This window comes from Marmota monax, unplaced genomic scaffold (assembly GCF_021218885.2).
Source record: "Marmota monax isolate L192 unplaced genomic scaffold, Marmota_monax_Labrador192_F-V1.1 WCK01_AAM20220418_F8-fsc00191, whole genome shotgun sequence".
In the NCBI taxonomy this organism is placed as follows: Eukaryota; Metazoa; Chordata; class Mammalia; order Rodentia; family Sciuridae; genus Marmota; species Marmota monax.
In genome coordinates, this window is record NW_026693537.1 from 330386 (window position 1) to 351892 (window position 21507).

Sequence of the window (21507 nt, forward strand, 5' to 3'; positions counted from 1 at the left end):
CTTGAGCATGGTAAAATAAACTTCACCTTTGATTTAACAAGATATGAGGGCTAATCATTATAGCTAAGGGGTGGAGTGCTTGCGTAGCATGTGTGAGGTCCTGGTCCTATTCCCACTAGCAGAAGAATAAAAAAGGGCTAATCAAGTCATGCACAAAGCTCAACACAAGGTTACTTGTTTGTAGTCAAGTAGGTCTGAGTTCATGTTTTGACTCTCCTGTTATGCTTCCATGACCTGGGAAAGCCATTAACCTCTTTGTGAACTAAAATATGGGAATGATCAATTTAACTGCTTAATAAGGTTGTGACAGAGATGAAATAAGAAACACATTAGTTAACAGTACTCAGTACGTTGGATATGTTTAACCAATTTAGCTAATATTGATTAATAATTTGTTATTGCCACTCTTCTCTCAGAACCTTTTAAAGTAAAAGGACTCTGAGATCCATATGCTGTAAGTGATCCTAACCTGAAAAGCTTGTGTCCTCATTCTCTGACCCACTGTGATTAAGCATATCTTGAGTAGTAGGCAAACCTTGGTAAGGGTTCTGACTTAGAAAGTTTTCACATTTAGAGAACATTGAAATTCTCTAAATTATTTGTCAGAAGTTGATGCACTTTTGATTCATGGCTACACAGCCAAATGTAAGTGATTAAAACAAGGAAAAATAATTAACAACATTATTTGGCCTGAATTCTTAAAATACATAATGCCTACCACTGGTAACTGAGTTGATATATGAGATATGGATTTGGCAAAGATGATAGCTAACATCGTGGTAAGTTTCTGCCAACTAGATGTTCTTTGAGGGACTGAGACGAAAATGCAGTCTTTTCTGAGTTTTCCCACTGACCCCGATAAAGCATTTGTTGTAGGGCCCACTAACTTATGGTTTCTAGAAACAAAATCACACACTTGATACTCCAGGTCCAGGCTCCATTAAAGGAATCATGTGCAAAGTTCCAAAAAGAAAAATTGTGAAGATGGTGGAGGCTGATTCTCTCTCCTAATAAAAACATATGTGTCCTTTTGCATCTGACTTATTTCTCTTAGCATAACTTTTTCCTGGTTCATCCATGTTATACCATGTACAGGTTCAGTATCCCTGATCTGGAAATTTGAAATCTGAAATATTCCAAAATCATATACTTTTTTGGGGGGGATGCTGAGGATTTAACTCAGGGAAACTCAACACTGAGCCACAACCCCAGCTCTATTTTGTATTTAGAGACAGGGTCTTACTGAGTTGCTTAGTGCCTCGCTATTGCTGAGGCTAGCTTTGAACTTGCAATCCTCCTGTCTCAACCTCCCGAGCTGCCGGGAAAATCAGAAACTTTTTGAGCATTGATATGACACTACAAGTGGAAAATTCCACACCATGATTCCTTGTTTCATGCACAAATTTATTTAAAATATTATTGTACAAACTCTGGGTGTGGTGGTGCACACATGTAATCCCCAGCTATTCAGAAGGCTAAGTAAGGCAGGAAGATTGCAAGTTCCAGGCCAGTCTGGGCAACTTAGCAAAACCCTGTCTCAAGATGAAATTTAAAAAGGTCTGGGAATGTAGTGTGATGATAGAGTGATTGCCTACCATATAAGAGACCCAGGTTTAATCTCCAGTATCACAGAAAAAGATTTAAAATTAATAAAATAAAATTACCTTTGGGTTATGTTTGTAAGGAGTTTATGAAATATAAGTGAATTTCATGTTTAGATTTGCGTCCCATCTCCAAGAAAGATATCTCATTTATGCAAATATTCACCCCCCCCCCAAAAAAAATTCAAACTCAGAAACATTTCTGGTCTCAAGCATTGTGGATAAAAGTTACTCAATCTGTATCAGAATTCCATTGTTGTTAAGTCTGAATAGTATTCCTCTATATACTTATACCACATTTTGTTTATCTATTTATTAACTAATGGACATTTGGGTGTTACATCTTTGGGCTAATGAATAATGTTACCACCTTTGGGCTAATGAATAATGTTATCACCTTTGGGCTAATGAATAATGAATAATGAACATTGGTGTATAAGTATCTATTTGTATACTTACTTTCAATTCTGGATAGAATATTCACCTAGAACAAATGAAATTAATTTTAACAATATTTCTTACTTAACCAATCAATGTATGCAAAAATATTAGCACTTCAACATGTAATCAATAGAAAAAATGAGATTTTTTACTTCTTTTATTTTGTATAAAATCTCAAACCCTACTACATTCACAGTGTCTCTCAATTTGGATGCTAAAATTTCACCAGAATTACTTGATCTATATTTATATTTCATAAAATTTATAATTGGAAAAGCAAATTCACATTCACAAGTTGTTCCAAATATACTTTAGAACACACAAATTAATTACAATGTAAAATTCAGGGGCTGGAGTCACGGCTTAGTGGTAGTCATGGCTTAGTCTCACACACATTGCCTGGCATATGTGTGAGACCCTGGGTTCGATCCTCAGCACCACATATAAATAAATAAAAGATCCATTGACAATTAAAAAATATTTTTAAAAAATTCAATTCAGTCACCTAGAATGAAATATGAAATACACAGATTATAAAGATGACTGACTGAAAGATGAGTAACTATTTAAGGCCTTTCCCTGAAACCCAGACGGGCCGAGCTGCCCACTGCACACCTTTTAAGTCACATTTCAAGGGCTCAGGAACCACACGAATTAACAGTTTCTGCCTAAAACAGCACAGGTCTCAACAACTGGGTAAAAATGCCTTTCTCTGATCCCTCACAATCTACTTCACTCAACCTGTCTCCCATTACTCCCTAACATATATCCTGGACCAACTGATCCTAGACATTAAATCAACAATCTACTGAGCATTGGCCATGTATCAAGCATTGTGTTAAGCACTGGATGTAATAGGAAACAAAACCAGGTCTTCATAGAGCACAAAAACAGGTGGAATCAGCAAACATAAACACTGCCAATTGCATAAATAAATATAGGATGCATTATAAGTCCTACGGGGAAAAGGATGTGATAATAGGACAGGCAGATATAAAAGAGATAATCAATAATGACATCAATAACAGTTTCTTGTAAATTTTGATAAAAGTATGTTGGGAAGGATTTGATAAGAGTTATAGTAGTGTACCTTATTTATATGGAAAGCTTCTCAGAGGAAGCAACTTGAAGCTAAGATGAAAGGACCGATGAGATGAAAAAAGGGGTAGAGAAGGGTCAGGGTGGTAAAGTGACAAAGCAGAGGGAACAGCATGTGCAACGGGCCTGAAGAGAGAACAACTTGCACTTCTGAGAAACAGAGATGAATAGCATAGTGCCCATGAATGGAGTGGTCCTTGGTGAAGATGGACAAGGGGGCAGGCCCTAGCTCATGTAAGCCTTACTGCATTCCTAAGGATTTTGTACAAGTGCATGTGATGAGAAACCTATTACAGGTGTTTAAGAATGTTGAGTTGGCATTTCTTTTTAAAAGCCAGTTTGTCTGCTTGTGTAGAAAAGCCCCAAGTCCTCAGCTTGGAGCCTTAAGGGACCTCCTTTCTTTTCTCTGAATTTTGACCTCTACTGTTCTAACAAAGTTCATTGCATCCACCATAATTTTTGCCTTGTACTTATCTATTGTCTCTTTATATGCTACCTTCCTCTACCAGTTATAGGTAGACTTGATCCATTGATAGACTCTACCCCAATTGTAATCTTTTTTCAGTGGACAGAAAAGTTTTCTCACCTATCTCTATGTGCCTGGAGCATTAAACATAGAGCAGATATACTTGGCCCATCTGTTCAACCAGATAGAGTTAAAAGTTTGATCACAGTTTGGTACTTCCCCCCCCAAACTGTTGTCTCTAATCTCACTGATCTGTCCTCCATTTTTCACAAAGACTGAAGTCCCTAAACAAGCCTTGGGCAGCACTCCAGCATCTGGGCTGGCAATACTTAACCAAAGGGGTTTGTTTTAGGTCAGGCTGGGGTTACAAAAGGCATCAACCCATGTGTAACCTGGCTTTTAAGAGCCTAAAGTAACTTTCCAGAATCTAACCCTCAAAGTTCTGGCATGGAAACTATGTATTTAACTGAGTTCTCAAGAAACAAATCCACCGCCAAGAAGAGCTTGCACTTGGTCACAAGCTCCATCCTTACTAAGGATGCCAAGAGCATTAGATTCCCTTTCACCTTCCATTTATTGAAGACTGAAATTTCATGATCTGGAGAAGAAAGCAGGGAAAGGGCCTACATTCTGTAACTTAAATCGATGTCCTTGCTGGATGTATATGAGTTTGTTTGATCATCTAAAACTGGTGACACTTGCTCCTACAAACTTATCAGGAGGATTAAATGAGAAGTGAAAATATTTAGCAGCAGTTTATGATCAAACTATTTTCTGTGACTTTAAGATTTTTTTTTCCCCTGGGGGGAAGGGATAGGAAGGGAATGACCTTTGGCTACAACTGAAAAGCCAGTAAATTTCCTCCTATTATCCTCCCTGGTGAGGCTTTATAAAAGATAATCTAAGAAAAAGAAGCCTATTTATGAAATACACCAAGAGAAACATTTGCAATATTATACATTTTTTGAGTTTACAAAAAACAAATTTAATGATTACTTCAGCAGCAGACTTTTTGTGTTTTATCCCCACCTTAGGCAGTCTGGACAAGCATTAACGAAGTCTACAATGCCAGTCACAGATTATAAAGATGACTGAAAGATGAGTAACTATTTAAGGCTTCTCTCCAGAGGCCTTTCCCTGAAACCAGACGGGCCGAGCTGCCCACTGCACACCTTTTCTTGCTTCCTCTTCTCCCCTCTTCTCTTTCACCCAAGTCAAGCATATCTTGAACCGAGAGCATCTTAAGCGTCAGTCTGGATGTTCTGGGCTTTGGATCCAGCCACCGGCAAACAGGGCCGCTTTGCTTTCTTGCCCCAAGGCCTCTACCAGCCTCCTATCGATCGCAGAGCTGGGCTGCCTAGACCGCACAGCTCGCTCAGCGCCCCCCAACCCGGTTCCACGTCCCCTTAGCAGGGTCATCGCCGGGACTTGGTCGGGTCATTGCCCGGGAATAACCCGGCCAGAGCGCCAGCTCGAGCCGGGAGGGGCGGAGAGCGCTCCTCGCAAGGCCCCGCCCCATCGCCAGATGCGGCGCCATTGGTACGCGGTGATTGGTGGGCGCGGCCGCCGGATGAATGGGGTGACCGAGGCGGGGAAGCGGGGCGGTGCCGCCGGGGGGCGCGGGGGCGACAGCGGCACCGCCCTACGCCGCGGGCGGTTGACGGTCCTCCCCACGCCCCGCGAGAAGAGAAGGGTCCAGGTGGGCGGGCTCCTGTTCTGGAGCCTTGGTCGGGCGCGGTTGTTGGGTAGGCCCTTCCGGGTTCCAGGGATCCGGAAGGTGGCCCCTGTGGGACCTCGGTCCGGATACCGGAGGGGGCGAGAGGGCTGGGTGCGAGGGAGGTTGTGTCCACCTCTCGGGCTAGCGACAAAGGGCGCCCCCACCCCTGAGGCGCCCTCCCGGTTGCTCGGTGCACGACGTGGAAAGGTGGCCTGGTTCCTTGGAGGGAGAACTAAGGTTGAAGTCCGTGGCTGGACATCCAGGCTTTTTCTATCCCTGCCGCAGTACCCCCTTTTTTATTCAGCATTTTAGTTTTAGTCATTCCAAACACACCTGTTGCGCGCGCATTGCTTATGCCAGCAGACCCTGGGGAACAAAGTCGACTATCGTTCTGAAACATTAATAATGGGGAAGATAGGGAGTAAAAGTAAGCGAAACAGTGACAGATGGTGACAAGTGCTGTGAACGAAGTAGCCTAGTGGAAAGAGTAGATATCGATTATAGCTAGATTGATAGAAAAGACCTGTTTGAAAGATGTGCGAGACCTGGGAAGCGGGGAGGAGAGTGGTTTTAAGAGGATGGTGTATGGTTAGCCTTTGCAGAGGCCTGGTTGCTTCAGTGCCATGTTCCTCATCTTCTCAACATCTGAATTTCCATCACACCTTTATTATTATTACTACTACTATTATTTTTTACATTTCCTAAAGCACAGCACTTTTCACCGTGTATTGTATTATTTGAGTTACACACACATAAATACACACCAGTTCCCCCAAAGAATAGTCAGTGAATAGGTTCTTAGCATCCACTGGCTTCTAGATATTCTACTAGGTGCAGAGGGTAACTTAAAAAGTGAACAGAGCATTCATGAATGCTTTCTAAATATTGGTCCTGTCCTTTTATGCCCATCCTATACATCCTCTGTGGCTCCCTTTATCCTTACTCCTTGGGAATTTTTCTTTAATATTTAACCACAACCCAACTTTCCAGGCTTTCTTCTGGCTTTCAGAACCTAGTTACTTAATTGGTGCATCCAATAAACTAATTGGGTCCACCCATTAGTGAAAAAAAGTACATGTATTATTCTTCCCATATGATGTTTGTGTTTGATTTTGTTTGTTTATAATAGTAACCTGCAAGGTCATAATTCACAATAATGAATGAAGTGAAAATTTGAGGCACTTGACTAGCTAAGTTGAGAAAATGTTTAATGATATTATGAATATGGACTAGAAAATGATGGTCTCTTCTAAGTCTTAAAATGAAGAAACTATTTGTTTAATGGCCTACCTTGATCTCTGCCTTATTTATTTATTTATTTTGGACATTTGGCAATCAGTATCTACACTTGCCACTGTTTTCCTGTGACATGAGAAGCCATATTGGGAAAGCTGAATTCTTCTAACTGGAATATTGATCTAATTATTAAAAATTAGATATACCTTGATTATTCTGAAAAGTAAGTAAACTGTAATTCAATTCTCCTGATTCTGTTTTAAAAAGTAAGAGTATTGATATTGTCTGTTCCTACATAACCAATTATCCCCAAATTTAGTGGCCTGACACACTTTTTAATTTCAAAGTTTTTGCAGGTAAGGAATCAGGGCAATTGTTTGCCTACCAGGGTTCTCTGCTTCAGAGTATCTCACAGACTGCAATGAAGTTATGGGCCAGGCTTATAATGATCTCAAGGCTTTCCTGGGGAAGGGTTCACTGTCAAGTTCTTTCATATTCATTGTCAGGATTCAGTTCTTTACAGGCTGTTAGACTGAGGACATCAGTTCCTAGCTGTCTGTTGGTAAGAGATCAACCTTAGTTCCTTGCCACATGGGTGTCTCCAATATGGATGGCACCTTGCTTGATCAAAGTGTACTGCTAAGAGGCTACAGAAAGAGTGCCAATAAGCTAGGCGTTACCTTCTTTTCTAACCTAATTAGGAAATAGGATTCCATTTTGTACCATTGCTGTATCTATTAAAAGCAAGGTACTGGGTCCAGCCCAGGTTCAGAGATTATTTGGAGCCATATCAGAAACTGTCTACCACATAAGCAAAGCACAATAAACTGATTATATGAATTTGAGGCTCTAAAAATTTTTCTTGAATGTCCTGAAACAGTCTTATTTGCTATCTTTATCATGAAGACAGTAAATGGTCTTCTGAGTGTATGGCTTAATAAACATTTGTTTTTTGCCTGCTGTGTTCTGGCACAGCACCGTGCTAGAGGTACAAAGATAAATGACACTTTTTTTTTCCTGCCCTTGACTTACGGAAGAAAGATGTAAGAAACAATTACTAATTAATGTTATACATGATAAAATAAAAGCTTCACAGAGTACTCTGGTCATAGGGAAAGGAGGAGAGAAACATTTGTTCTAGGTCACAGAGAAGTAAACAGAATAGGAAGATATGAGGAGAAAAAGGAAAAGATTATATGTGGATTAAGACTAAGTAGAAAATTAATCTTATGCATCAATAAAATATAAAAGTAATATATACTGTATTCTGTATTTTGTAGGCTTCAAACAATCTAAAATTGCCCCATTGTATGCTCATAGAGTATCTTTTACAACTTTTAAGTTTTATAACTGAATTCCTTCCATTGAAATATACCTGATAGAGCGTATCATGTCATTTTAACCACAAAAAATTAGAAAAAAAGGTAGTTATTAAATGAAATAAAGCAATTATGAAGTGTATATTTTGATAACCAACACAGTAAAAAACACTTGAGACTCTGTCCTGGTTCCAATATCTTATCTTTAGCCTATTGTAGCATTTGAAGAAGTTGAGAACTGAAGCTGATTCAAATTTTAATTTTACACTAACTGGCTTTGTAGCCATGGGTAGTTCTCTCCAAATGTTCAATTTTCTCATCTCAATATGGTGTTGAAAGAAAAAAATGAGAGTCTATTGGGGATTAACTTAGAACTTTATAAATAATAAAAGGAGAAGATTTGGTTACAAATTTGATTCACTGAAATAAATATAATCACATTTTCTATTTCTAGAGGAAGTACTTCATATTCATAAGTACTTCATATTCATAATAATTGATTCACTTATATAGAGTAAGCTACCCTGAATAATACTAACTTAAGATTTAATATTTTTTTCATCATAACATCAGTTGTAAGCATGTTAACTTTTCAGATTTTAAAATATCAGCAAGTAGAAGGAGAAATTGATCATCATTGTAATAGGGAACAAAAAAGTGATACTTATATTTTTAAAATTTTAAAAATTATTGTAGTTGGTATTTTCTTTCTCTGACTTAATTTTTGACCAAATGGTACTTGAAAAAGTATATCCTGGTGATTTGCATTTCAATTTTCCATTCACTCATTTGTTCATTTATCCAATCAATAAATATTTATTTAGATCTTATCAGGTACCAGCCAATGTTCTAAGTGAACAAATACAATTGTGAACAAAGTCTGTGCCCTCAGTAAGCTTTTTGGGGGATGAGATAATAAATAAATATTAAAAAGGAAATCTAGGTATGTCAGACAATGATATACCCTAAAGGAGAAAATTAAGCAGAGAAAAAGGGTTTCTGAATGTGGGAAGCATAGGGAAGTGTTGCACATTTAAACAGAGTGGGTTTTTGCTCCCTAACAAGATGACATTTATGCATGAATGAATGAAACAAAAATGTAAGCCTTGGCAATTTCTGGGTTACATCATTTTAAGCATGGGGGAACAGTAAGTACAAAGACCCTGAGGCAGTTTAGTGTTTGGTATATTCAAGGAATTAGGAGGAGGTTATTGTGGGTAGAAGGCAAGTAGCTTTAGAAAATCAGAGAAATGGCAAGGCACTAAATCATGAAGGACATTATGGGTCACTGTAAGGACTTGGTTTTTCATTCTCTGGTGAGACATGATGTTGGTGGATGGTATTGAGCAAACATGTGATGTGATTTAGCTTTGGTTTTAACAGAAATCACTCTGGCAGCAGGGTTCCCAATAGACTATAAGAGACAAAGGCAGAACTAGAGGTCTAGTTAGGAGGTGCTCTGTTTTGAATAGGGCTTGTCCCTTCTGAAACACATGTTGAAATTTTTTGCTATATTGTGGTGGTGTTGGGAGGGGGGCCTTAAAGAGGTGGTTAGGTTGTTAAAAGGGATTAATGCCTTTATCACAAGAATGGGTTCTTATAAAGGGAACCCAGAACCCCTTGCTTTTCTTTTTCTTCCAAATGTGCTCACTTGCTCTTTAGCTTTTTCACCATGTTGTGGAAGAATACAAGATCCTCACTATATGCCTGATCTCCCTTCTCTAGAACCATAAGCTAAATAAACCTCTATTTATAAATCTCCCAGACTCAAGTATTCTGTGATAACCACTGAAAACAGACTAATACAGGAAACTATTGCAAAACTTTGGGGAATGATTGAGAGTAACTTAACCTAGATCATTGTAGTAGAGATAGTGAAAAGTGAACAGATTCTCAATATATTTTGAAGACTGAGTAATAAGATTTCATTGATGCATTGGGTGTAGAAGGTGAGAGAGAGAGTTAAACATAACTGTAAGGGGATTGGCCTGAGAAACTTTATTGATAGAGTTATCATTTACACATCTGAGGAAGATCAGATATAGGGAGAAATCTAGAGATCATCTTTGATTACACTAAGTTTGAGGCACCTTCTAGACATTAATAGGCAGTTAAATATCCGAGTCTGGCATTCAGCTGAAAGATGTGAGCAGGAGAAATACATTTGGAAATCAGCAGTCTAGATGAATTCCAAAATTCTGAAATTACCTTGAAGCCAATATAAACAGAGAAGACTGCAGACCCAGACCTCTTTCATTGCCAAGTCACTCCCAGAGTATTAAAAGGAAGTGGAGAGGAAAAGGCTAGAGAATTCAGAAATAATACAAGTTGTTCATTCATTTGGTAGATATTTTTGAGCATCTGCCATTTGCCAAAAAATCTGCTGGGGAAACGACATGGCAGACCAGGTACAAGTAGGGCCTTCAAGTAACTGACATTCATCAAGTTGAACACCAAAGGACAGGAACAGAGATATACTATAGTACACATTGTTGAACAGAAGGAAGAGAAGGAGTGGCAAAGAAACAATGGAAGTGCAGAACAGATTCCAAGGTCTGAGAAGGAAAGGAAACTGTCTTTAATCTCCAGCTTATCCAAAGATATGCTGGGCCAATGGCAATCCCTGGCAGCAAGATAACAGAAAACAAAAATTATAAGAGAAGAAAGTAAGGTTACAGGAAGTGGCTGGGGGAAGGAGGAATGTAGGAACAACGGAGACTACATAGTGTCATCCTTAGCATGAAATAGTTTATACTTGGTCTATATTTTAGACAAACACAGGCTTAGCTCTTGTAAAAAGTTTGAAAGACAAACACAGGCTTAGCTCTTGTAAAAAGTTTCCTTACATCATGCAAATACTCCCAATAAAACAGCAGGTTTACTAAATAGATTGTATTCTAATGAAACTTTCAATTGTATTTTTTGTTGTTGTTGTTCAACTGCAGCTGCTCTAACAATAGAATAATTTCCCCAGGATGATAAATACTTTCTTTCTCAAAAGCAACACTGAAGCAACCTTTAAATACACTTGGAGAAGTGTGTGCTGGAGGAGAGTTGAGCCTACTGATAAAAATTAAGAGTAAAAGGAAAAATGCTACCAGAATTTAAAAATAAGGAGAAAAAGAAAATAGTTACTTAATGAAGATAATTAACAATCATTTTCTGGGTTACTACCACAAAGATGCTATAAAGAAATAGAGAAGACTTACAGGGTTTTTTTCATTCACACTGCATCCTAGATCACATGATAGGTAGATTAAAATAACAGGGATGGCTTCAACTCTAGAATCACATGTCTTACAGTAACAAAAATACTTCCTTTGAACTCTATTATTTAGTGAGCATGGCATTAATTTGCAAAAAATGCAGTTAAAATTGAGGAGTCATTTGAATTGTCGTGTTTCTTGCAGTTTTACCCAATAATGCAAATTATGCTGAAATATGGAGTAACTCATACCATTGTCATGTTAGTTCACTCTGGTGTGTAAGATTAGTTATTGGGGCAGGGAAAATTTCCCACAAATTTCCGACTTGTGTATATTGGGAACTCTAGGTCTCTGATTAGAGGAAGAATGAGACCATGGCCTTACTAATTTATGTTCAAGAGGAACTAATAATCCTGGGATATGACTATCTGACAAAGGTTGGAACTATGGAGCAGGAAATGGAACCACCAGGGTGATGATGGAGTTGGGGAGAGGGAGTAAGAGTTAATTTACTTACTCAAAACATATTTATTGAGCTCTTATTATACACCCGGGATTATAATGTAGATCTGCAGATAAGTAACGTGCAAAATCTGAATTATTTTCCCTTCCAGTGGAGTTTACAACCTAAAGCAGTGGTCATTAAAGAGGAGTACATGTACCCTACGGACTGAGTGAGATGATATAGTCAGGAAATAGCTATAGTGAAGTGATAAATGCTGTAATGAATTCAAGACTCATATCAGCTATCTGTGAAAGATCATGTGAAAGATATCTTTTAGGAGATGAGAAGAAAATATTAAAGTTTTATATCTATTTTAAAATAAAAAACATTTAACACAATGTATAGTTTGATAGTTATATGATCTATAATTAAAAATAAAAAATATATGTATTTTGATAGTATGGGCTTAAAACATGTCACTGATAGATAAAGAAAAAAACAATTGAGTAGGGTGTTAAACTTGAGATTTTTGAAATCTTGTTAAATATATGACTTATAGCCCAGCACAGAGTACATGCCTATAATCCCAGCAACTCTGGGCTAAGGCAGGAAGATCACAAGTTCAAGGTCAGCCTCAGCAATTTAGCAAGGCCCTCTCTCCAAAAAAAAAAAAAAAAAAAGCATATATGTATGTATGTATGTGTGTGTATATATATATATATATATATATATATATATATATATATAGAGAGAGAGAGAGAGAGAGAGAGAGAGAGAGAGAGAGAGAGAGGGGTAGCCCAGTGGTAGAGTGTCTCTGGGTTTAATCTCCAGTACCACTGGAAAAAGAAAAAAAGTTTAAAAACCAGGAATTTAGTGTTACAGAAACTTAGTATGACACCTCTGGTCTTGTATTGTTGCACAGAGAGTGAAAAATACAGGAAATACCCAGAAATCTTTTATACAACAAAATATGCCTTCAACATATCCCTTGAAAGAAACTTCTGTGTATTTGATTCCATTGTAGCATTTATCACTCTGTATTGTAGTTATTTTCTGACTCTATAATTTTAAAGGTCGGGGAATCCTTCCCCCAACCCCCCTTTTCCCCCTAATGCCTTACGTAGTAGCTGGCAAGTTGCATTGAATGACTGTTAATAATCTCAATTATTTGTGTATGTTTGAATTACCTATTTGTAGGTAGTTTGTATACCAGTATTCCTATGGTAATGGTCCACTGTCTGAAGCACAGCTAGCAAGAGGTAATCATTAGTTTGTAAATATATAAAAGAATAAGTTTGCCTATATTAAACAATTGACTGTTTTGGGTCCTTGGACATGGAGTAGTAGAAATACAGCAAAAGGGGCACTAGAAGAAAGGCTAAATTTTGAAGGGTTGAAATGGGGGAAATTGTAGGACACTAGGATGATGAAGACCTTATATTACCCATACATCAATGAAAAACAGCCTGAGTATCTTTTAAGTGCTTAAATTTGCCCAGCTGAACAGCACCCCGCACACTACCATCATTCCTTCTTTTACAACGCCTTTGAAATAATTTTATACAGTAGACATAGGTGGCAGTACCTCTAAAAAAAAAAAAAAAAACTAAATCCGTAAGAAAAGCACGCAACAAATCTATCTAAAAGGAATTAAGGTTGTAACAAGAGTTTTGAATGGTTTTGTTATTGCTTTGTTAACTTCAGCCCTCTGCTCCAGTAGGTCTCCGTTGGCATTTAATTCTTTCAGCTAAAAACAAGAACTGGTTCCCATTCATAGTTGTAGAAAAGACCGTTATGAGGGTAGGCTTCTGCCGCTCAAATACTACCAAAGAATGTCACTGGCATTAAAAGAATCAGAGTTCAGGGCATTGGGAACTTCACTACTGCTATTGCGCAGACTCTGGGTTCCACGCAGGCTTATTAGGAAGAAAGAGGGCAAAATTGCCCGAAGACACGTGAACTAAGGGGGACCAACCCCGGCGTCTGCTCCCCACTGCATCAGATTCTGGAATTTACAATCACGAAAGTTCTATTGCCTGGGGATTGGCTCCGGAGCCCCATGACATCATAGCGCTTGATTCATTCTTTGGGCCCGGATTGGCTGGCCGCGCCATTGTGACGTCACTGTCAGCCCACGTTCTGATTGTAGATACCCGGCGCCTTCCTCTTCCCATCGCGGCGGATCCTCGCTACCGGCGCTTCCCTCCTACATCCTCTCTGCTTCAGCTGGCCAAGGGCTCTCCTGCCGCCGCCTTGCTGCTTCTCAAAGCTGCTGCTGTCCCTCAAGCCAAGAGGTAAGCCGTCAGCTCCAGGAAACTTCTCCGGGGCCAGCCGCTCGGCCATGACACCCTCGCGAGCGCGCGGCCGGAAAGCGGGCTGCAAACCGCTGTTAGGTCCCGAACCTAGTGCAGAGGAATAGCTGCCGGCTCGGCCAGAACTCCGCTCGCTCCGCCAGCCGGTCGCTCCTGGGGGCAGCCCGGCCCCTGGAGCGTGGACCCGGGGTGCGGGTACAGCGGTGGAGCGCACGGCAGCCCACCCAGCCACCCAGGTTGAGGTAGCGCGCCTCGGGGGTTTCCACCGGGATGCTGTCGCACCTGTGTGGCCGTGCGAACCGCAGGCAGCCCCTTTTGCGTGCTGACAGACGCCGCGGAGGCTAGACACCGTGCAGGAGACCAGAGGCAGGATGGATATGTTTGTGCGCCCAGTTCTCCCTCCTTGTCAGACAGCGCTTTTCTTTAGGAGAAACAAAACCTGGATGATTCGCAGAGGCTATGCGGGGACGTGGGTCGGGTGGGCACCCTGCTGCCGGGTGCGTTTGCCCTAGCTTCGCGTGGGGCTCGCGGAGGGAGTGATGCTGATCCTCTCCGGCCTTTTTCTCTTCTTCCTTTGCCTCCGCCCCTCTGAGGAAAACCCGCTAGCTCCGGACCACTTCAGTTTTTATTAAAACCAGATAACTGCAGCCCTGGGATGAGGGTGATAGGAAAACCAGAGGGTGGGGACTCGCTGTCGACCTGGGCGGCCCTTTTAGGGAGTCCGGGCCTCGGAGAGGCGGGGAGGAAGGCGCGGGAGCGGCCCTCAGCCTGGGGAGCTGTGGGGTGCGTTTTGTTGTGAGTTATTAGGAAAAGTGCCCTTTTACTCCTTACATACCAGTGAGACTTCCCTCTTTACTCGAGGTAGTAATGCCTAGAGCAAAAGTTGTTCTTTTTGAACTGTCTTGCAACCGTTCAGTGCTTTTGCACTTGGCAGTTTCCTCTCCTCACAGTTAATTGTGAGTTAAAATCATCTTGCTCCTTGATTGCAAATTTAGAGAATGCATTTCGCCGAGTTTTGCAAGGGTCTCTGTGTGTCCTCTTTATTCGAATGTAGTGTATAACTTATGTGCTTGGCTGGATAACTGAGAGGTGTTTGATGGGGAACCAGCAGCCTTTTTTTTTTTTTTTTTAAAAGCGGGACCCGTGGCAGGAAGCGTTTTATGGGGTTGTACGGAAAACCTAAGGTTGCTTGTTAGGTTTTGTAATTCGTTCCCCTAATTACTTGGCAGAAACCTGTTGGTTTGCACTTGTTTTGCTTGCACGTCTCAGCAGCACTTGGTGCTTCATCTACACATTCAAACAGATAGTTTTGCATTCGGTGGCTGTGTATAAACACTTTAGCTTTTATCTGCGAATGGGGACAAGTGGATCACTTTTCTAGTTAGCTCAGTCACTGACTGCTGGGGGTTCTCCAGGAAGGCTCTGCCCTTGGAAGAGAAACATTGCTCATTTTCCTTTTAGATTCTTAACCCAGTCATTGCCAGAAACTTTCTGTACTGTTACCTCTTTTTGTTTTTTCTATTCCATTCCTAACTTAAGATAAAAGGGAAAATATTATGGATATTAGATGGATAATTTTACAGAATCTGGGATAGAACTCTGCATAAAAGCGAAAGCAGAAAGCATATTAAAATTTGGTTGTCAAGATTTTTCAAGGAAAGTATCTCGTACCTTCAGACACTATCCTCATCCCTGTAACTCCATTTCTTTGTCTATCAGTGGGAGAGGGGGGTTCACATTGCATATTTATTATATGGATTTCAAGAGATGATACAAATGAAAGAGTCCAGCACATGTCTGCCAAATGGTGATTTGATAAATGGTTCCTTTTCTTTCCTGGAGCTTTTGGTTAGAGACCTTAATTTTTGTACCGTTGATGTTTGAAAAAGTCTTTTTTTTTTTTTTTCACTGTTTTCTCTTTTGCTCTCAGCATAATTGTTGCTTGTTCTCCTATTTTTAGAGGTGAGTACTTATCCTTGGATGTCTTAATTCTAACTTGAATTATACAAATCAAGGCAAAACTGTTTACCTTCCTTCAGGGTAACTGAGGAAGGTTGTAGAGTGTAAGTAGACACTTTTAACTTTTTCCTTCCTGACATTATACTTTCTCTCTTCTGATACATTTTGTAATTATTTTTTAAAATTTCTTTGTATCTATCAATTCTTCTGTTACCAATAGTCTAACCCTCCTATTAGTTACCTATACTTTTCCTTGCATTTATTCTGTTTTTGGTACTACTGTGAAAATACTTACTAATGGTTTGTTTTCCACACATAATTTGTATAACCTCCCTGTGAGTTTTATCACCCCCCTGTTTTTCTTTTCTTCTTCTTTTTTTACACTTGAGAACTAAAGCCTAGAGATGTTAGCTGACTTTTCCATATTCACAGAACTTTGCCTCTTGCAATATACCTTCTCCTTCACCTGTCTAGGATTATTTGTTCAGTTTGCTATGTGCCATTCATATACCTTGTTAAAAATCTAATTTTGGGCTTAAAGCTCCAACCTAAGCCATTCAAAATTAATATTTGTTGTCTCAGTTTTACCTAAAATCTGTTCCCCCTTTTAAAGCCCATACATGACTTCTTTTTTTATTAATCCATTAACTGTTAGTTATTTGTGTTTAGATACAAAGATGAATGACACAGTTCCTGATTCCAAAGGGCTTCCTGATTTAGCCTTTTTCACACACTTGGAACAAAGGGGTGTCAGAGCATATTGCCTGGGGTACTTGTCTACGTGTATCTGGGAAAGCTTTATAGCAGAGCCATCCACATTAGGCATATCAGTTTCTTGAGCTGCTGAATTGGTCAGGATGCTTTTGGTGCAAGAGGTAGAAAGCCAAATTCAGTTAGGTTTAACCTCACACCTGCCCTGAAAAGTCCTTGAAGGCAGGACTTTGGGTTTGTATTTAAGAGTCCTCTTAGGTATTGGTTATGTTCTTAGGTTGATTTTATAAGATGACTTCCAGCAACTAACTGGACCTTCTTGGCACTACAGCAACACAAGAAGACTTTTCTTCCCAACATCTTCAAAGAGGGGCTTTGGCCTAGGTCTTGAAGAAACCTTTGGTTTCTTAAAGCAATAACTGGAATATATCTGATAATAGATTATCAGTAGATATCTGATAATCTGGGACCCATCCCAGAAGTGAGGTTGAATCTCACCTCACCTAGCTGGCTATTGTACCTTAAGGAAGAGCCTGAGGAAACAATAGAAAGTCAGCTACAGTGTCTTCTGTAAGGTCTTCCAGGATGTCAGTACCCAAACAGGTGACTGAATTGAATTAAACTGAAGTGAATGGACATTGAAATTTAACCTTCCATTTTGTAGAGGATCTTAGTTGGCAGGCATTGATAATGAGGACTTGTATTCTAAGCAAGAGGGAATTTGGAGAGCAAACAGGTACAGAATCATTGGGCAAGAAACAAGTAGCCCAGTTGGCTGAAGCTGAGAGGGCAGAAGTGGAAAAAAAGGTTAGATAAGCAAGGTACTGGTGTAGTAATAATGGTTAACATTATTTACTGTGTGTGAGATCCTATATAGATCATTTTGTGAGGACTTATCTCAGTTATTTAATTGGTACTAGAACATTCCCACTTTACTGATGAAGAGATGGAGACTCAGAAATTTTAGGTATTTGCCCAAGGTCACAAAGCATCCAGTCCAGATCATCTTGACTCCCTAGTCTGTTCCCTTTCCTGAGGTGTTTGCTAATTGAATATCACTAAACTTTTGAACCAGGAGGGTAAGTTATGAGTGGTGTGCTCCAGAAATAGGAGTTGTCAAAGTGTGTAAGATGGATCGGCAAGGACAGAGACTGGGAATGTAAAGAGGGGCAAGAGGCTGTTAGAAGTGACAAGGTCTAACCTGGAGCAATGGTCACACAGACTGTAGACAGGTGACTGTAGTAGATTGTGTTTAGGATAGGGCCTAGAGACCACTGGGACTCAAGGGCCAACCAGAGGAGGGGTATTCCAAGACTGGGTGGTGGAAGAGGCATGATATTTTAAGGATAGGAGTGACATTATAAAGACAGGAGAAAACTTTGAAACCAGATGGAAATATCCTAACAGCCCAGTTTAGATATTCAAAAAGGCCATTTCTTCTTCTTGAGTTTAGATTCCTCTTCTTTGTGGTTAGCTTCTGTCTTTAAGAGGTTAGTTTTTTGGTGGTTCTTGTGTAAGTACACATTGATACTATATTTCATCAGTTCTTAAATGGTTTTCCACATTTTATCCTCTTGGTAGAGATGTAGCTTATAACCAACAGATCTTAAAATCACTGTAGGCATTTTCCAATGTTTTAATATTACTAAAAATGGGGTGCTTTTCACATCTTTGAGTTAAATGCCATTGGTGAGAAAAAGGAGAGCCCTAATATTATTGAAGTTTACACAAATAGTGTCTAGCAGAGCCAGGAGTAAGAATCAGTCTCCTGGGCTCCTTCCATCAAATGAGTTACCTCACATAATAGTCCATATAATAGATACTAAAGTACATACAGTCCCCTGATGCAGGATTACATAAAGCACATAGGTTAATCTTCTGCTTATTAAAACTGTAGTTGAAGAAGACTGCAAAACATGATTGTAGGTAGGGTGCCCTATTGTATAGAAACAGACTGTTGTTCTGGTTTCTTGTCCTAACTTGCTACCAACCATGAGAAAATCAACTCAGGGCATTGGTTTCTTTTCTTCAAAAATGGAAGATTAAAATTTCTTATTTTCATTTTCACCAAGAATAAATCCTTTGTTTCTGTTTGACGAGGGATAAAAAATAAAAATGGAGATCATTTAGGTCTTAGGTAGATGATGTCAGAGTTGGTGATGGAAATTGCAGTAGCAGAAGCAAACTGTCAATGTTTTTTACTATTAAGGGGTTAAAGCATAAGTGCTGAGGATGATCTGGCATAGTGAAGCAAATTGTCACAGAAATACGAATCTGACCTAATTTTAAATTTCTGTAATGGGACCTCCCTACCCACCCAACCCCAATTTCAACCCATAAATGTTGCTGTTGCCAATTATTTTGGTTCCTTCTGGGCTCCCATTGACCTATTTCCTCCATGGGGACATTTTTTGTTCATTTGTAGGCACTTGCTCTTAGAATTGTGTAGCCCCTAGATTTAAAATATTCATACTTGGTGATTTTTTTTTTTTTTTATTTTAGAAAAACTAAGTTCCACTCTTGCCCCTTCCTCTTCCCTGCCAGTACATTTGTAATTGTTTTCAGGCAAAAGTATGTCTTAGTATTCCTTATATTTTAAGGGGCTGTGGCTGTGGCTCAGCAGTATTCCTTATATTTTAAGGTAGTCTTTTGTACCTTTTCTTTGATGTCCTTTTTTTACTGTCTGGGATTTAGGAAATTGTTTCAATTTTTAGTGCTGATACTGTTGTTTTTTCTGTAATTGAGAGAATAACTTTTTTTTGGGGGGGTGGGGGGTGGGTAGTACTAGAAATGGAATGCAGAGGCACTCTACCACTGAGTTACACACCTCCTTGCCTTTTTAACATGTTTTTAAATTTCAAGAAAAGGTCTCACTAGGTTGCTGAAGCTGGCCTGGAACTTGTGATTCTCCTACCTCAGCCTCCTGAGTAGTTAGGATTACAGGCATGCACCTCTGTACTGCCTGAGAATAACCATTTTCTTGAAACATACATACAGTTTTAAACTATAATTCTTATAGTAGCTAACACACCCCTGTTAGCACATGCTGGTTATAAGTGCCATTTCTCCTAAGTTCTACCTTTGCCTTTTCCTTTTCTCCAAGTCAACAGTTTCATCCTGTCAGAACTAATCTTTTGTAAGCCCATACTAAACAGACCCTAATTAAAGCCTTGCTGCAGAATTGGCCTCTTAAGTACATATTTTTCTGAGTTTCTGAACCCCAGAGTATACTGTTCCCCTTTTGCCTTGGCACAGCAAATGCTATTACAAAGTGATTGTTATGAATTTCTGCTTCCCCAAAGAATAGTTCTCAGGACACCAAATACAGTAATTATTCATTTGCTTCCTTGGGAGTTTGGGCAATGTGGTGTATGTCCCTAGGGGTGTGTTCAGGGTACCTCTGCTTCAGTCTGTGGCAGAAGAAACAAATTACTTTAGTATTTACAGATCAGCTGTATTTGTTAGTTGATATGACCCCAGTGAGAATTTGAGTTTGCTTCTGATAGCACTTCTGAATATTTACCTGTTATGGATCTGAGTTGGATATAAGATACCAGCATCTATTCTTCTTTTAAGTAATGTAAGAAGTGGATTGAAGATGATGCCGTTCAGATTAGCAGCCACACATCTGTGTGGAGTTCCTCCTCTGCTACATAGGTCTGTGTAGACTCAGATAAATCATTCTTCTTCCTTGAGACTTCAGGCCATATCTAGAACTTGAAAATCATAGTACCTGTGCCCATTGGAGGATATTGATAGCATGAGTATTATGTATGACAGTTAAGGAGGGCATTGGCTAATTTCATTAACATGATAGAAGATACATCTTATATAAGATATTAAGTCATTATTTACAATAACGGAAGATTATAAGACTTAGAGAAGATATCATTTAGAAGAATAAGTTGTGCTACACTTGGACAATGGAATACTTGGCACATTTAGAAAAAAAACGAGACTGTTCTGTGGGATTCTGAATATAACTGTTCAGTGTCACATAGCAGGCACCTTTCCAAAGTACTCAACCTAAATTAATTCATTTTGTGCTCACAAAACCACATGTTGTAGGAATCCCAGTTTTACAGATAAGGAAACGAAGGTGCAGAAAGGTTACATCACTTGTCCAAAGCTGCACAACTACTAAATGACAGAGTCAGGATTCAAACCCAGACAGGTGGGCTGAAGTCTGCTTATAGCCACCCTGCTCTTTTGTAGCCTGTCAGACCTAAGTAGTCATGTGCATGTGCAGCCTTGGGTTCAGAAATCAGAAGAAACAACTAAAATTTGAGTTTCTTATTCATCATTACATTCTGAGAGGTTGATAGTACAAACAACACAGGGCTTTTGTGGATAGTAATTAAACAAACATTTAGACAAAGAGAGCTGGTAGAGAATAACATTTATGATCAGTCCTTGAAAGGGGTGACCTTTTGTTTCCTGCCTACTATTCTTTTGAATATTGTGAATATAAGCTGCCTCGTTTTTGGACATTAGAAATGCAGAGCTGGTGATATTAACTCTGTGATAGAGCACTTGCCTACCTTGTACAAAACCCTGGGTCCTATCCCCAGCACTGGGAGTGGGTGGGGGATACAAGCATAGAACTCTATTGGTATGAGAAATCATGTTTAAAAGTCCTGCGTCCAGTTGAGTAGCCTATGGAATCTAGCATTGGTGTCCTTACGTGGCCCCAGCCCTATCTGGGTTTGATATATAAGGTGTGTAAAAGACCTAAGAGGTGTGGGAAGGGAGGGAAGGGTGTCCAAAGCTCCTAGGGAGAGCTTTCATCTCTAGGTCATCTAATTTCCTTTGGGTGGAGGCATAAGTCATATGAGTATTTTGGAAACACCTACCAAGTCATTCTGATACAGACCCTGTTAAGGGCTGCCATGTTGGGCCACAGTGTTCAGGGTGTTGGATACCTTTCCTGCCTTTAGTTGTCTCAGGATTCTTAGACTCTTTCAGAACTGAGTTTTCTTTCTGGATAAGAGTAACT

The 21507-nt window shown here is 39.6% G+C and overlaps 1 protein-coding gene across 2 annotated transcripts in view; it reads left to right on the forward strand.

Moving 5' to 3' along the window:
* The first annotated feature begins 5228 nt into the window (after positions 1–5228).
* The window catches only part of Elovl5 (ELOVL fatty acid elongase 5), a 91073-nt gene continuing 74794 nt past the window's right edge, over positions 5229–21507 (forward strand). The window contains exon 1 of one of the 2 annotated variants that reach the window (XM_046458556.2): positions 5229–5305. The gene's annotated coding sequence lies outside the window, so the exon portion shown is untranslated. Of the gene's footprint in view, positions 5306–13568; positions 13824–21507 lie in introns of those variants that run through there. The other variant, XM_046458555.2, reaches the window with a different exon arrangement.